This window comes from Culicoides brevitarsis, chromosome 3 (assembly GCF_036172545.1).
Source record: "Culicoides brevitarsis isolate CSIRO-B50_1 chromosome 3, AGI_CSIRO_Cbre_v1, whole genome shotgun sequence".
Lineage (NCBI taxonomy): Eukaryota > Metazoa > Arthropoda > Insecta > Diptera > Ceratopogonidae > Culicoides > Culicoides brevitarsis.
Genome location: NC_087087.1, coordinates 11732503 through 11749986, shown reverse-complemented (window position 1 = coordinate 11749986; position 17484 = coordinate 11732503). Strand labels below are relative to the sequence as shown.

Below are 17484 nucleotides of genomic sequence, written 5' to 3'. Positions count from 1 at the left end.
AAACATTTAAATTTTTGGCCCCAGTTGACATTTTGAAATGTTTTCCCAAATAACATTCATGATTTTTGACCCATTGAACATTTAAAATTTTTGCCCTAATGCGAATTTTTGAGTTTCTGGGTAATAAACATTTAAATTTTTGACCCCAGCTGACATTTTGAAATGTTCTCCCAAATAACCTTCATGAATTTTGACCCATTGAACATTTAAAATTTTTGCCCTAATGCGAATTTTTGAGTTTCTGGGTAATAAAAATTTAAATTTTTGGCCCCAGTTGACATTTTGAAATGTTTTCCCAAATAACATTCATGAATTTTGACCCATTGAACATTTAAAATTTTTGCCCTAATGCAAATTTTAAATTTTTACCTCAATGCATTCATGAATTTTTGGCTCAATGAACATTCCAAGTTTTTGCCCCAGTTGACATTTTGAAATGTTTGTTACTTCAAAAACTTTAAATATTCAAAAAGTCTAACCCAATGCAAATTTTGAATTTCTGACCAATTTGTAAGCAAATTTCTCACTTGGGATTTTAAATGTAAATTTTTTTTCCTATTTTTTTTTTCAAATATTATTGCTTACCAGAAACTATAAACAAATCTCTTATAAAACCTGAATTAAAAAAACTAAAATTATTTTTTTTTTAATTTTTTAAATACAATTTATAGGAAACTTCTTACCTTCAGGAATTTCAGAACAATTTTCAACCACCAACTTTAATAGTCAACATTCCGCCACACAAAAAAAAAAGTACCCAAGGTAAGTATCAATAAAACGCATAAATTTTATCATTATTCATCCATTTATCGTTATTTATTGCCAGTCATCGGCAGACGAGCAAAGAAGCAGGCGTCATATTTATATCACATGCAAGTCACAGCCGCACAAACGCATGAGATAGGTGCAAAAATCGCAATCAGATAATATCGATGAAGATATTTTTTGTTGTTAATATTTATTACACATCGCACTGGAGACAGAAAACACGAGAGCAAAAGACACACAAGAAATCGACGTGTGAGTAAAAACATTTAAACTCGAATATTAATTATCCGGTGTGCTCGTGCGTAGTTCAGAAGTTTTGCCGTGTGCGGATATCTAAGAGAGGTAAATTAAATTAATTGCGAGAATTTATTTGATTTGTGACTGCTAATTAAGTAAATCAATGCGCTGCAAAAAAATGAAACCCTTGAAGGGACCGAACATTAAATTCGGAAATGATTGAAACGACGCCAAGTTATTTTTTTTATGTTCAGTAATTAGTTATAAAACACGTGCATTTTTAAAAAATGTGAGGACATTTACCTTTCTGATAAATTTATAGCTTATCATTACGCGAAACAACAAAAGTTAATTTAGGGAACGAAAGCTGACGATGCCTTTTGTTGATTAATGCCGTGGCGGAAAAACTTCCGCGGAATTCGTTCTGTGCCATTAATTTGCATAATAATTTCCATATCTCGTAATTCCTTTGTGAATTCCTAAATACACAATGGCCAATGAATGCACTTTATCAAAGAGGCATTATAAAATAATTACAAACACTCACATTAAGAAAAAAAATCCAGATTTAAGATACTATTATGCTGGAAGAATTTGCCTAACATCATCAGTGAGAGATAAAACTAAAAAAAAAAAATCTCGCAGTTATACATATTTTTTTTCTGTGCCAAAGTAATGTTATTTGCACATTATTATCATTAAATCCGGTGCAACAAAGTTGCAAATAGAATACTGCAAAAAAAAAATGTGTGATAAATCAGTAATTGGCAATGTTTTAAATAGGATTTCTTCAGTAAGTACAAAGTTTACTCTTCTTCGTTTTCGTGCCTTGCTTCGTTTTGCCATTCAAATTGTGAACAAACGAAGAGCTTTTGATCCAATTTGCTGTGTAAACATTCGGATGGATTGCTTGGGAATTAATGTCAAGTGCATGTAATGTAAATGAAGCACGAACCTTCTTTCATCAGTTGTCATGTGGGCTAAAGCGTTCGCCCGAACAACGTTGCATCGTTGACTTAAAATGAGTTGTTTACACAACTGAATGAGTGGAGAACATGTGTAGCTAATCGCCTTAATCGTCTTCAACTACCTACGAGATTTTTCATTTTTTTTTTCTCTTTTTCTTTTCTTCAAGAGCTTAAAATTAATGTTTTTTGAAGATTCCAAATTTGAATTTCAATCATGTTGTTTGTTTTCTTTTATTTTTTTCTAAATAGTAAATAAATACTCTTCAATAAAAGAAACATTGAAACAACAATAGGAACCACAAAAAAAAACATCAGTGATTAATTACTCAAGTCATCAATGTAGAGGAAGAATTTTGGCGCTCTTGGTAAGTATTCTTCAAACGTTACACAAATTTATGATTTTTAACCATGTTTTGCATGCCAACTGTGATAATTATTTAATAATTAACATTCCTTCTTTTCTCTCGACAGATTATGTGAGGAGAGAACTTTTACTTTTTACATGCCGAAGTCCGACGTGCGTTCCGTTAAGTCTTTTTGCATAATTAATCATTAAATAGCTATAAATAGATATTTCGTGATCCAATACTTAACGATAAAATGTACCTTTAATTATTTATAGAACTAGCAGAGCGGAGAATTGACCATGGACATAGGCGTAGTAAAAATTGTAAGTATAAGAGGAGACTATTGAATTTGATAAAATTATTACCTTGAAGTTTCTTTTACAGATAAAAAGAAAAATTTCATCGAAATTGTGATCCTTGCATGGATTTATTAGTCCAAAATTGTTTACAGAAGGCAAAGCAAAAAAACTTAATGTATGTATTTTACAAAGTGAGTGAAAAAACTAGATTTCTATATTTAGATGAGAAAAAGGTTTAGAATCTACTATTTTGATTGAATTTTTGGCACTATGAAGCAGAAATATTCAAAATGATTAAACATCTTAAGCATATCAATACATTGTCGGACTTACAAAATGGTATATAAAACTCAAGCTTCAATCAAACACCTGTTCATTCTAATTACGATTATAGCCCTCCTCGGTTGTTTAAAAGATTTCGCTACAGTAATCGTCACTGCTAAAGTTCAATACTTCATGTTAAATGTAGAACACACGGATTGAAGAAATGTACTATATTGCATTTTATTGATTTGTCAAAGACCTTATTGCCCCTGTTCCATCAATTTTTCAAATGATCAAGAACATGCGTTCTGAATTATATAAAGCCCCGGTAACACAATGTTGAGTAATAGATTAAGTCATAATTTCAGCTAAAAGGTATTTTACCTTTAAAAAACAAAAACAGTTTTAGGTACATTTTTTCATTCAACTTATTAAATTATATTTTATATCCTTTGAAAACCTACCCTAGGTAGTAGGGATCAAAGAGGGGAAAAAATTTGTGGAATTGAACCGTGCCAGTTCAATCCTCTTGTGTGCTCATCCTTGTCTAGGGAGCGTGCTGAACGGCTCTCCTTTCAAATGACACAACCATGCATACACGGAACTTTGTTTATATACGAAGTGCCTTTTGCTTTTGGTTTAGCGAAATATACGAAAATGGAGGGGAAATGTTTCTATAGGGGTATTATTTTGCACTCTTTGTAATTCATTAAAAACAGTTTCATTGTTCAAAATCAATATCGAACTGCAGTAATCAATGCATGACCCCAAAGTTTCACCCCCTCAGTATTTCTAACTACGCCGCTGGTTATTTTGATTAATTCTCCGTTATGATGTCACATTCACCTGACTAACGTCGATCTATTTTTAGTTATTTTGACGGCTCTCTTTGGAATAAATTAATATAAAAAATTGTTTATTATTTTTTATTTCATTACATTAAGCCCATCTAAATTAAATATCAAGTTAAATAACGAAGATACAGTTTTTTTTTGTTCTATTTTAGGAGAATGCAAGATGAAATTCAATTAAAATTAAATCGATCGAATAAATAAACACAAAAAAATTGAAGGGAAACCTACTTCTTCTTCGTTCTTCTTACACATATGAACGAACATGCATTTCGTCGAATATTATCGACAATCGAGCGCAAAGTAAAAGATACAAAAATAAAGAAAGATGGATTAACTGAATTGTTGATTCTTCTTATTAATTATATGTATAGATAAATAGTTTGATGCAGATAAGATATTTGTGTGTGGATGAAAAATATAGCGCTTATAGAGATGATTATATGCTCCACGAAGAAATTTAATGGAATATTAACACTAATAATAAAACATTGCAGCATCAACACAACGGCTGTCTTTAATTATACTTACGTGCTATGAGGAACATGCCTCTCTACCTATGAGGCGTCCGGTTATTTAAGACTTTTTTTTTCGCTGGTCTCCAGTTTAGACATCAAAACATAAAATTATTGAAATTGTTTAAATTTACAATCAATATTGACCGATAAGTTTCACATATCTGACGTCGAACAATAAATCTCTCTGTTGCGAAAGAGAGGCGTACATAGGAAAAAGACTTTTTTTTTCGCTCACGGCTCAGGCGTTCGTTCGACATTAGATGTTATCGGTAATAGATCAAGATCAGTTCGTTATTCATTATTCTGCTGTTTGCGAGATATCGACAAACAACAACAAAAAAAAGAGTAAAACATCTTTGTTAGCAAGCCAGAAAGCAAGCGACCGATGTTATTATCATCGATCGTGTGTGTTGCTGTATAAATTTATTATTACATTTTTTGCTGCTTTGATAGATTGTAATAGTTTAGACAAATATTAGTTTTTAATGTGGTCTCATCATGATAATCATACGGCCAGAAATACTTTTTTTGTTTCGCTATAAATTGGATTGTTGTTCTAGCTAGACCTTTTCACGCACTCGCGTCGCCTACAGAGTAATTTAAGTTTTTTTTATTTTCTTTCTCCAGAAGAATTTTTTACGAAATGAAAAGCCATTAAGAATAAATGAAGGAATTAAGTTCTAAGGCAGCAACATCGTTCAAACGAAAAATTTTTACAGTTCAAATTTCAATCCGGATGATTGTTGCGATGAATGCACATTCTTCAAAGCACAGCATAAAAAAAATATAAAACATGAGACACGACATGCAACATCGACATAAACATCAATCGACAAATCTCTTTAATTATGTTTCAATCTCGATTCATTGACCTTTTTGTTGTGAGTACGGACGACGACATATGAACAACAACATCAACGGTCAACTAGAAACAAATCAACTGTCGAATTCGTAAAACATCAACTTCTGTTTATTTCTATTTATTTATTTATTTAAATAATTCACCTTCTTTATGAACTCTGTGCTTTTCAGGAACGGAGCTTTCTAAAAGATTAAAAATGGGCAAAATAGCTTCAAAAGTTGAGGGAATTCGAAAGAAAATGTTAGTAAAGCTCTAATTGAACATTTTTCTCGTTAAAGACAAAAAGAATGTTAACTCCAGAATTGTTCCCCAAAGTACCACTCAAAGGATCAAAGGTAAGTAAAATAAAAATTTCGACCCTTAAATTTTTTTTTACCACTGAACAAAGGATCAAGTATTTTAGACGCTGAGCATTATCTAGAGGAAAATTCTTCAAAAAATCATAAAATATCGAAAACAGCCTATTCTAAACTTTAATCCAATTAATTCAAACCAAGCTAAAAATTTGACAAACTAACAAAATTGGGTCAGATTAACCATCGGGAGTAATTTTAATCGAATTTTAAACCCTTAAGAAAATTTTGTAACTCCTTCGAGAGGATATTGAACTCTTAAGAGGTTAGAATTAGATCTCTTGAAAAGTTAATTTGAAAGGATATGCATAGATTCTTTTAAAGGAAATTAAATTAATCTTTTAAATTATCAAATTAATTTTTCAAAGGATCTAATTAATCTCTTAAATGATAAATAAATCTATAAATGAACCTCTCGAAGGAGTTAACATCTTTGATCAGCAGATGACAAATTCTATAAGGGCTTAAGTTAATTCCATACAGGGTTAAATTAATCCCTCAAGGGGTTCAAAAACTCACTTAAAAGGTTAAACTAACTCGCTTTTCGTCCATATGAAGTTCAACAGAACACCCTATGGGCGAATAACGGGATTAAGGGATCAATCTGATCCCCTTTCGAATCGGTCATCTGCAGATCCAAAATTTTGAATCATTCAAGAGATCATTTTGATACCTTAAGAGGTCAATATGATCCCTTAAGATATCATATTGATCACTTGAAGGGATCAAATTTACGTTTATATTGATCTCTTAAGGTATCAAAATGATCTCTGGAATGATTCAAATTCTCGGGTCTGCAGATGACCGATTCGAAAAGGGATCAGGTTGATCCCTTAAGGGATCAAAAAATTCCCTTATGGGATCAATCTGACCCGTTTTTAGCCCATTGGGCACCTTAAAGCCATTTAAGCCTGAAGTAAACAACTTCAAAGGGCTCGTATACCCTTAAACGCCACAGGACTGCTGCTATAACACACCTTTTGCGTGCACTTTCCTCGCAGTAGCTACCTCAGTAACTAGCAGTCCATTTAAAATTCTTATTAAATAATATTAATAATGAGATGACGACAGGTTGAATGCGGAATACATGACTATTTCATGCCAAATACAGTGTATGTGTGCGAGCCTATTTTGCATGCATTCGGCATATAAACGAAAAATATGTTGATCAGCAGCAGCAGCAGCGTTTTGTATCCACTTGCATATCGCTCGCTTCTCATTCCCTAGCAAATAGAAGTGAACAGAACAGTTAGTTCAATTATAAAATGTATGACTAGTCAAACGTTTGTGCAAAAAAAAATCCAAAATCATTGTGTATCAATCTCACAATTTATATTCTCTTTTGCGCAGCACGCCATTTAACCATTTTTTTTTTTGCCTCTCTTCAACTTCTTCTAATGCACAATAAATTAGCGTGTGTGTGGGTAACTCGGGAGGAGTAATGGCAAAACGAGAACAAGTTCAGGTTAATTTAAGTGACAGTTCAATCACAATTTGATAACATTCAACATTCTCAGAAATTTGTATGCAAAAAGTTTCTTGGTGTCTTTGACGAAAAAAAAAATTGCCTGCAGGAGAAAAGAAATTTATGAAATTTCCGTGTGATGATGGATTAACTGTTGATTTAAGCATATTAACGATTATCATAAATCATCTCGGAGACGCGATTTTCCCTGTGCTTTGTTCGGTTTCCTCTCGAATTTCAGCAACAATTAACAAATGCATCTTTCTCTCACCATTAGCCAGAGAGCACAACAATAACAGCGCATAACAAACACAAATCGTGATCTAGTCAAAAGCCTATTAATGAAGTCGAGAAATGTATGCGGGGAGAGATGCGCTGCTGTCATTAGACTATGGACGACGACGACGACGAACATAAATTACGATCACATGTACTTTCACCTGAAACAAACTCGTAACCTTAAGCGATAATTTTTTTTCTAGATATTTGGAAAAAAAGCAAGATTCCAGGTAAGAAATAATAATATTTGCATTGAACATTAAGTGTGTTGTTGTCTACCTTTGGTACTCTGTGGCTTGTGTATTAACAAGATAATGTTATAAAAATAAAAATAATAATAAATTACGATGAGCATGAAGCAATGAGATGAAGTTGAACCGCGAAGAGAGTGCAATCGATCGATAATTTAATTTCTCGTATCTTCTGCCCGTGTAAATAATAATAAAACGAGTACTAATAATAAATGCAAAAAAAAAAGCGAGGCAAAAGAAGAGGAGCAGATTGCACTACGAGGCATCATCATAGAGAAAGAAAGAGAGAGGGTTAAAGTGAATTATATTGTTTTATGATTTTATGTTGCTTTTTATCGCTCAAGGGTTTATTGAATGAATATTGTCAGTTATGTTATGTGATAATATTTATTTATGATTATCTTGTTATCTTTATTAATATCATTGCACGCGGATTTATAAATGTCTTTTAATTTATTCATCTCGACGAGAGGAATATTCTAGTTTTAAAGGTTAATTCACATAAATCATCGATGGGTTCTTGGAAATTCGAGACGTTTTAAAGTAAATAAATTCTTAAAAAAAATCAAGATATTTGATCAAAAATTTTATTTAAAAAAAAAAGTTGAAAATAATACGAAAATATTTTTATAACGAATTTTCTTATTGAATTATTTGAATTTTGATCGTTAAAAATAATTACAAAAATTTTAAATTTCATAAAAAACTCAACTGAGTTCAAAAGTTAAAATTTTTGCCGCTAGATGTCTCTCTAAATTTGAGTCTTTTTATAAAAAAATTGTTTATGAATTGAAATTGATTGAATTTTATTTAAAATTATATTTAAAAAAAAATAAAATAATTAGGTATATTAAAATAAATCATGACAAATATAAAATTGACTGTTTGAAAAAATAGTTTTAAAACAAATCTTTGAATAAATTGCATGATTTTTAATTTTAGAAAATATTTGAAAAAAATAATTTTTTTAAATTTTTTTACAATTTCAAATAAAATTCAATTAAAATATTTCTTAAATTAAAAATTAGAGAATTATATCAAAAATATCTTTTAAAAATTATTTTTTTAGATAATCAATTTTTTATTTGTCATGATTTTTTTTAATATAATTATTTTATTTTTTCAAATATAATTTTAAATAAAATTCAATTAATTTCAAATCATAAACAATTTTTTTACAGTAATTTTATAGCAATAAATTTTATTTTTAAGTTTATTCACATTTGACCTTTATTTTCAAAATTTAATAAAAAAAATATTGTAAATAACTTTTCTGTTAGACTTTTTTCATATTGATAAAATAAAACTTGTTTAAAATCCTTTATAAAAATAGTTTTTAAATTTTTTTTTTTTTTGAAAAATATAAAAATGATTTTAAAAGTTGAAAACTTCAAAAATGTTTTTTTTTAATTTTTTTTTAATATTTATTTTTATTTTTTTTTTTAAATATTTTTTTTATTTCATACTTTATAGTGTTAAATTTTATAGTTTTTCAATTATAGAACTTATCGATACTTTTCAAATATTTAGCCCAAATACACTTTTATTTAAACAAAGAGTTGAATCCAACAATGTTTTTTTTTAGTTTAAAATATTGAAAAGTTTTTTAATAGAAGTCTCTAAAAGACCTATGTTGATTAAAAATTATCAACAGAGGGCTTTCTAAACTAATACGCTTAATAAATTGCCGCTAGATGTCTCTGAAAGAACAGAATTGACAAAATTTTGCCTTCTGAACACAGTTAAAGCTTTTCTTTGACTCCAAATGGTGAATTAATGGCTATGAAGGCTTTCGAGTGAAAAAATTATCTCTCAAACTGTCAATTAATATAAAATTCTTCAAGAAACTTTTAGATGTATTTTTCATCAAATGTCTTTCTAAAATGATTCCTAAAACTACTTCATTAGAATTTTAAGAAATTTACTTGAAGAACAGTTTTTCATTAAGAAATTTCGAAATATTTCTTTATCATATGACTCAATAAAAACTTCAATTCAAAAATGATTGAAACAGATCAACAAAAGAATTATAACGGTCATAAAAATCCCTTCTAATTCATGCAAAAACGAGACAATTGCAACAACGCCTTCCAGAGAGATGTAAAAGCAACAAATAAAACTAAACTGTTTAATTCAAATGAGGAGCATCGCGCAAGAACGAGTCAAATCAAAAGGTCATAACATGTTACGGACTAACATCGATATATGAGTCATATTGATTAAGTGAGTGTGTGCAATGATTCAATAAAATATGTAAATTTCTCTCCCACAAAATCTGATTGCTGCTCCCGTGGCATCATCAGCAAAACAAAACAAAACAAAAAAACTTCACGTAAATTGGAACAAACGAACAACATTGAAGCGAAATATCGTGAAAAATATGCAACAAAGTTGTTTAGTGGAATGAATTGAGTGGAGAAAAAACTAAGTTAATAGCATGTGTAGAAGACATTGAAGACACCACCATCATCTTCTGTCGTCAACCATCGAGACACATATACAAGGTGCAAATATTTGCCTTTTTTTATTATATATTATTTATCTTCTTTTAATTTTGTTTTGATTTTTTTTTTCTTTGCAGTTGTTTTGCCATTCCATGTTGTTTTGTTAGACAAGACCACGACAATGTTTGTCCACACACGATGACAACCTTTTAGTGACACATTAAAATATGCAAAAAGCTAAATTATATATTTATTTATAACAATAGAGGAAATGCTGAACATGTTCATGACATTGCCCTACTTTTGCGCTGACTCTCGCGATACAAGACGGCGATAACGAACGTAAATTACATTTTAGCTGAGCAAACAACGGAGTGACATGCAAATAACCCGGAGCAGATTCTTCTTCTTCCCGAAAATCTGTCTGCTAAATTATGTAAGTAGTCCAAAGTGCGCGTATTTAATCACGACGAAAGAGAAAAAAGAACAATACACTAATAAAAAGATGTTAAATAACAATAAAAAAAATATAATGTGATACACTTGTAATAATTGTTATCACTGTAAAAGCATCTAAACTCGATGATCTAACGTTACCTCACACAAAATAGAATTTTTTCTGCATAAATTTTCGTATACCATATATTTTATCTATTATCGTGATTCTAGCAAACGAGTGCGAGCGAAAAAAAATACAGAAAAAGATAAAATATGTATCACCTGTTTTCATCTATAAATTCCATCTTTCTCTCTAAATACAATGTTCATGACTGCTTCTAGCTTTGTATTTTGCAGATAAATTTAAATAGTCAACACACTTTTGTTTGTTTTTAGTGTTTTTGAATTGTTATATAACGCAGCAAATAGTAGAAGAAGAAGAAGAAAAGAAAGAGATGAGGGCACACGTAACATTTTACACACGCACTTTTGTATTGTGTTTTATGCTAATCCCAGCAATTTATTATTCTTTAGGTGCTTGCTTTTGATTAATTAGAACGTTTTGCTCAAATTTAAAAATAAAAGATGGAAAAATAATAATAATTGAGAGACTTAAATATGATGATGAAGCTAGAATATGAACTAAAAAAAGTGCAGTTATTTTGCAAATATTTGCATATTTTATTGTTAAACAACCACGAGGCTTAAGATGGTATGTTTGGACTGTAAGAAATTGTTATCTCGCGATAAATTTTTTGGAACATAAATTTTAATAATTTTTTTTCTATTTTTTTAGGTTATCATAGGTTTTAGTTGTTGAAGAAGATCAGATTATTACAAAAATATACAAAATTTATTGAAAATCCTAATGATATTTAAGTTGTGAAGACTTGAAACCATTTGGCTCAAAAGAGGACTGCTACCATAAGTATATTGACAAATTGATCAGTCAAAAGGCCAACAGCTTACAATTAGTACAATTATTGGAAGCGGCATAAAATACTTATTCTACCACCATTTGAATGGAAAAGCATCGTCGATGTCTGAAATACAAAAGTAATGGATCAATGCCAAAGTATTCAGTAATGCAAAGAATATTCAGAAAGTTCTCAGTCAACAAGTTTCATACGAAAATACGTTCAAAGAGACAAAACAAATAATACTGATATAACTTTTGTTGCCATACGTCTTAAATAAGGAAGCAAAATCTACATCAAATCATAACTAACTATTTTCAATTTTTTTTTTTTAAATAAGCTGAGAAAAAGTTTATCTTCGAACTCAAAGAATCTTACTTTAAAAAGCTTTAATTCACAAGTACGATGAACAATTCTAGGACACAATTTGATATGACCGACTGTAACTCGCATAATCTGCCTCATATACAAACCTTATAGTGAACAACACTGATGACGACTTCTTTCTGAATCTGTACCGACAACTACTTGACTTTCCGATGTACCCAGTTTTTTTAGATCTGGCATGTACTTTGGAATTTGTTGTTTCTTACTATTCCAGGAGAAGTCAAATCTTGATTTGACAACTTTACTAATTTTGATAAGGTTCTGAAAAAATACATTTTTCTAAATGTTTTACAAAAAAAAATAAGTTAACCGTTTACAAAAGTCAAGTTTTAATAAAACTTTAAACAAATATCCAAGAGATTAAAAATACAGCAGTCTATGAAAAAAATGTTAGAACACAATTTTTTAAATTTAATAATAATTTTCGTTGTCCAGGTTCAAGAAATTTCAAAACTTTACCTCGCAAAAAATTATAAAAATGCGAAACACCAACTCCTCACAGTTAACGACTCATATAAAGATCACTTGCGATTGTAATATTTTTTTTATGGCAAAACATTAAACAATATGTTCGGACACGATGTAAATTTTTATGCGAGAATTTCTTTCACCTTTCACAGGCAAGAAAACAACGACGACGACAAGAGAAGAAAAGAAGAAGGAATTCAGCTACTCTTCTCTATAACAATCTATCTCTACTCTAAAAACCAGAAAAGAGCAAGCAAACAAAAAAAAAGCTTAAAAGGTTATTTATGAACACAAGTTTTATCACTTTCCACGCGCGATCAATGTGCTGATTATATTAATACTGCGCTGCATCGCATGAACTTTTGTTTTATTAGCATTTTGATCATATATCTCGCGTATGCTACGACGTTGTCTAATACACAAGATAACTTTTCCGCTTACATCTACAGGAAGGAGGAGGAACATCGACGCGAACATCGCAACATCGATTTCCATTGTAAATATTTCTCTACATTTTTTCATATATTTATATTTATTTATAAATATATTTTTAGATAAATACACGATTTATGAAAGAAACGAAAAAAAAATAGCAAACAGGTAGAAAGACTTTCGCTAAATACCGCCGATTTTTTCTTCTTTCTTCTTCTTTACTTGCAGGCAATAAATTGTCGGATAATATTTCATTTTTTTCGCTGCAACGAGGAATCTTAAAGTTTTGAAAAAACAAACAAAAGATCAAGTAACGCGCGCAACAAGGGAAAAAATGTAAAGTTCTCACAAAATGTTAATAATCCAATTAAAATACTTAGTGGAAATATACAATAATAATATAACAAAAATATGCAAACAATAATAAATAGGCAAATAACCATAAATATTTTGATTGAAATCACACAAAGTCTGTTCAGTGCATAAAGGCGAACACAATGAACGGACAACGAAACCAATGAGCCTTATAATATGCATATAAAAAGATATCATTTTGCCTGCTATATTTGTCTAACAACATAAAAAATATCGCATTTTCTGTATTATTTTTTTTTTTACTTTATTTTTTTTTTTCATGAAAAATTGTAATAATAAAAGAGCAATAACAAACGAATAATAATATAAATAAAAGGTTTAGAACAAACAACGAAAAAAAAATAAAAGAACTTACAATGCAATCTTCTTACTTTTAAACTTATTTATATTATATAGAGAAAGAATTCAAATTACCAATGCTTATAAAATTTATTTGTATTGAAAGAGACCGAAGAGAAAGAATTGCTAAGGAATTGTCGAGTTGTTAACTTATTTACTTACATTTATTTTATTAAAAAGTTATTGAATCGAATCATTTATTAAATTTAATAATAAAATAAATGTGGAAATTTATGAGAGGCACTTAGCTAAATGAATTCTTAATTTAAATTTGCTAATTGAAGCGATCTCTTCACTTCAATTCAACAAACAAACAACGACACTTGTTTTCTTCAAAAAGAAAAAAATAAAAATCCTCATTATGGAAAATTGGATCAACGACTCTCAACCACGCACCTCTCGCACAAAAATCATTACAAAGCAAAAATCTTAATGAAGACATTTCGGAATTAAGATGATTTGCCGAAAACATGCAAACAAAGTTCTTTCATCGCATCAGATTTCGACAGAAAATAACTGGATTTCCTTATTGTACTTTTGTGTGATAATAAGTAATAATTGCAGTTCTTTTTTCATTTTTCGAGAAAGGGCGTTAAAATTTTATGCACTTTTATATCATTATTATTATATCTTAATGACGATACGAAGTTGCGATAACGAGTTGAGATAAAAAAAAAAGCAGCAGAAAAAAAAGGTTTTTTCACACCAATCATAAATTTTTTTAAAGTGGTTCGTCCTCATTTTGGTATCATGCGAGTTTTTTTTTTTTTGAGTGTATGAACGAAATAAATATAAATAATTAGTAATTATCATAAAAAAATGTCAAATTTTTATGATTTCTTTAATTTATTTTTTAATTCTTTTTTTGCAAAAAAAAAAAAAAATAACGGTTAGCAGAGTGGAGTATGTTTCTAATTAAAACAAAAGTTGTAATAAAAACAAAGTGTTATAAAAAGTAAAATAAACATAAAGTTAAAAAAGGCAGCTGTCTGGTACTTGAATCATTTTCAAAATTTATTTTAGACATTTTTAAGATTTTTTACAGTTTTAAATATTTTTTATATTTTTAGGTTATGTTTTGGCCAGATCGCAATCTGTTGATGAGGTAAGTGACTTTTAACCTTTTTCATTCGCCCAATTTTAAAATTTTTTAATATTTTTAGGTTATATTTTTGCCAGATCGCGATCTCTTCATGAGGTAAGTGACCTGTAACATTTTCATTCGCCCAATTTAGAAATTTTATAGCAGTTTTAATAATTTTTTTTAAATTTTTAGGTTATGTTTTGGCAGGATTGCGATCTTTTTAAGAGGTAAGTGACCTTTAAATTTTCACTTGTCCATTTTTGAAATTTTTTATCAGTTTTTAATAATTTTTTTTTTATATTTTTAGGTTATATTTTTGCCAGATCGCGATCTTTTTAAGAGGTAAGTGACCTTTAAATTTTCACTTGCTCATTTTTGAAATTTTTTATCAGTTTTTAATAATTTTTTACATTTTTAGGTTATGTTTTGGCAAGATCTGTCAATGAGGAAAACTATCTATATTCTATCTATCAACTATCAACTATCTATCAACTATCTACTATATTTTTATACACCTCATATTATAGATTCTTATCCTTCACAGACAGACAACTAATCAGACTTAATGCCAATTTATTTTCACATCCATCAAAAAACGGTAAAACAGTAAGTATTTAAGTTGAAGGAAGGTCGTTAATCTTGCGATAAAATTTACACCTTTCACGAAAAAACAGTAAACAAAATAAAAAAAAAATAAAAGTCAACAGCTATTCTCTCAGGTATGAAACAAAAAAATATTTAATGATAGTATTAATAATAATTAACAAGCCAAAGTGATTTACGTTGGTGCTTTTAAGAATCTTAGTTGGATTAGTGAAAAAATAATAGAAGTGATTAAAATTTATGTTTGACGCCACTTGTGTCTTGGCGAAAAATTTGCGGTTCCAAGTTCCGTGTTTGTTTTTGTTCTCATGTGCAAAAATAAGAAGATATATTGGGTGATGATGAAGATGCACTGCGATGAGAACACAGCATAATTATCTTACACGGTTCAATGTTTTTATGGAATGATGAAAGACAACAATAGTTTTTTATATTCTTCCTTGTTGGATATATTGTTGAACATGCAGATCACAGATTTATGATAAAAAATTATTATAATAATAAAGTACATAAAATATAAATACAAGGAAAGTTGAGTTCACACCTAATCTGCATTTGAGCTTCATCGCATAAGCAGGCAGCCCGTGTTTGGTGATGAGCTTATAAACGACGAAGGTTAAAGACAAAGGCGAAAGAATATGAAGAAAAAATGCAAAATATTCTTTTGTCACACCTGAGAGCCCATCGTTATAAACACACGGTAGTTGTAGGTGTTCCACGGAATAACTGTGAGTAATTCCAGCTTGCATTTGATTGCAAATTAACCGTCGTTAATGGTTACTGTTTGTCGAGAGATAGTGGCGAAAAAAATAGTAATTGAAATACCTTTCACATGCAGATCTCTCAACTGCATACTCTGACAAGACATGTCAATGTGTAACACATAAAGCACGCAATTTATCGAAAAAAAAGTAAAATAAGAATAGCAGGACATGCATCTGAGACGCCCCTTTCTCTTAACGACCGCGAGTGATGTGTGGATGTCGGTGTCTTATGAAACGCATTAAAATACTTTTATCGTGTTTTGAGCGTGGATTGTGAGGAATGTAAGTCTACTTATGAAACTCGTTAAATTTAAATGGTTCAATAAGGTGATAAAATTTGTTTCTTTTGAAGGTTTGGAGAAATTTCTTAGGATTGTGAAGTGAAAAAAAAATCTTGAAGACTCATATCGATTTTTAGGTAAGTATAAAAACCTATTGAACTGTTCATAAGACTTTAAAAAACCCTTAATAAATATTTGAATAAGCTTTTGTTACATAGGAATTTCATTAAAACTGGGATATGGAAGAATTATGAGTTACTAAATACAATATCAAACTGAGCAAACTGATATCAGCTTATGATGGCAAAATTAAAATCCAAGCAAAATTGTTCTAGATCATTTCACTGACTGATGTGCCTGAACCTAATATTAGGATGATTTCTTTAAGAAACTATTAAAAGAACTGAGGAAAATATTAAAGAAGAAAGTATAATGGAGCTACTCAATTTTTTAAAGGATAAGACACTAAGAGACAATTGGAATTCCAGAACAAGATTTATCCACTCCAAAACTATACAAAATGAGATTACAATCGATATGTTCGAAGAAAGTACGATACAGACAAAACCTTGATTTAAAAACTATTTTTTACACTTAACTTCTTTCATAGAATAAGCTAATTTAGAACGACTAGATATGAACGACGGAAAATTTTTGAAAGAATCTTTAAAGTCTTTATATTCATCAATATTATAAATTTTTTCTGTATTCATTTTTCAATTAGTCCTTCGGATCACTTTTCTTAAATATAATGCCTTTAAAGTTTTCTTAACAATTTTTTAACTTTTTGTAGCTTTTTTGAAAAAAAAAATTTAAAAGAATGGAAATTTTAGTAAATTGATAAAAAAAAATATTTAATTTACTCATATTTTCTTCCTTCCAAAAATTTTTTTTTCGAAATTAATTACAAAAAGTTGGAAAATTGTTAAGAAAATTTTAAAGGGCTTTTATTTTAGACCCTATATGAGTTGAAATAGACCCTGAATTTCCCACTGGGTAGATAAAAAATTTTAGATAAAGTCATAAAATATAAAAAACATTGAAAAGGATAAGATTAGTTACCAGCTTAAGTAGTTCGACACTCAAAAAGAAAAGCCGAAAACATTTACTGCTAAAAAACAAATAAAATTAAGAAAGACATTTTTACATGAAAAAATGAAAGGAGAATCCATTCCTTTCTTACCCATTCCTTCAAACGTGTTGCCTTTCATTATTATCGATCGATCGATCTGCATATCTGCATAAAACGAGAATAAATTGGAATAAATTATGATGTTTATGTTGTTCATAAAATTAAAATAATAATTTAATTAGCATAACATTTCTCCGCGTTTAAAAGTCCATAAAATAGAAGATAAATGCGTTTTTGATGTTTAAATCTATTCTCTTCTTATCCCGTCCTCGTGTTGTCTTTCTCTTGCAATGCTGACCTTTTGCATCGACTTTTTTTTCATTCTTCTTCTCTTTTTTATGAATCGTGAGTCTTGAGT

The 17484-nt window shown here is 29.4% G+C and overlaps 1 non-coding gene across 1 annotated transcript; it reads right to left on the bottom strand.

Annotated features, from left to right (window-relative positions):
• Positions 1-3374: 3374 nt before the first annotated feature.
• Positions 3375-3469, bottom strand: LOC134836205 (U6atac minor spliceosomal RNA). The gene has a single exon (XR_010162270.1). It is a non-coding gene; the product is annotated as a U6atac minor spliceosomal RNA (small nuclear RNA).
• Positions 3470-17484: the final 14015 nt, after the last annotated feature.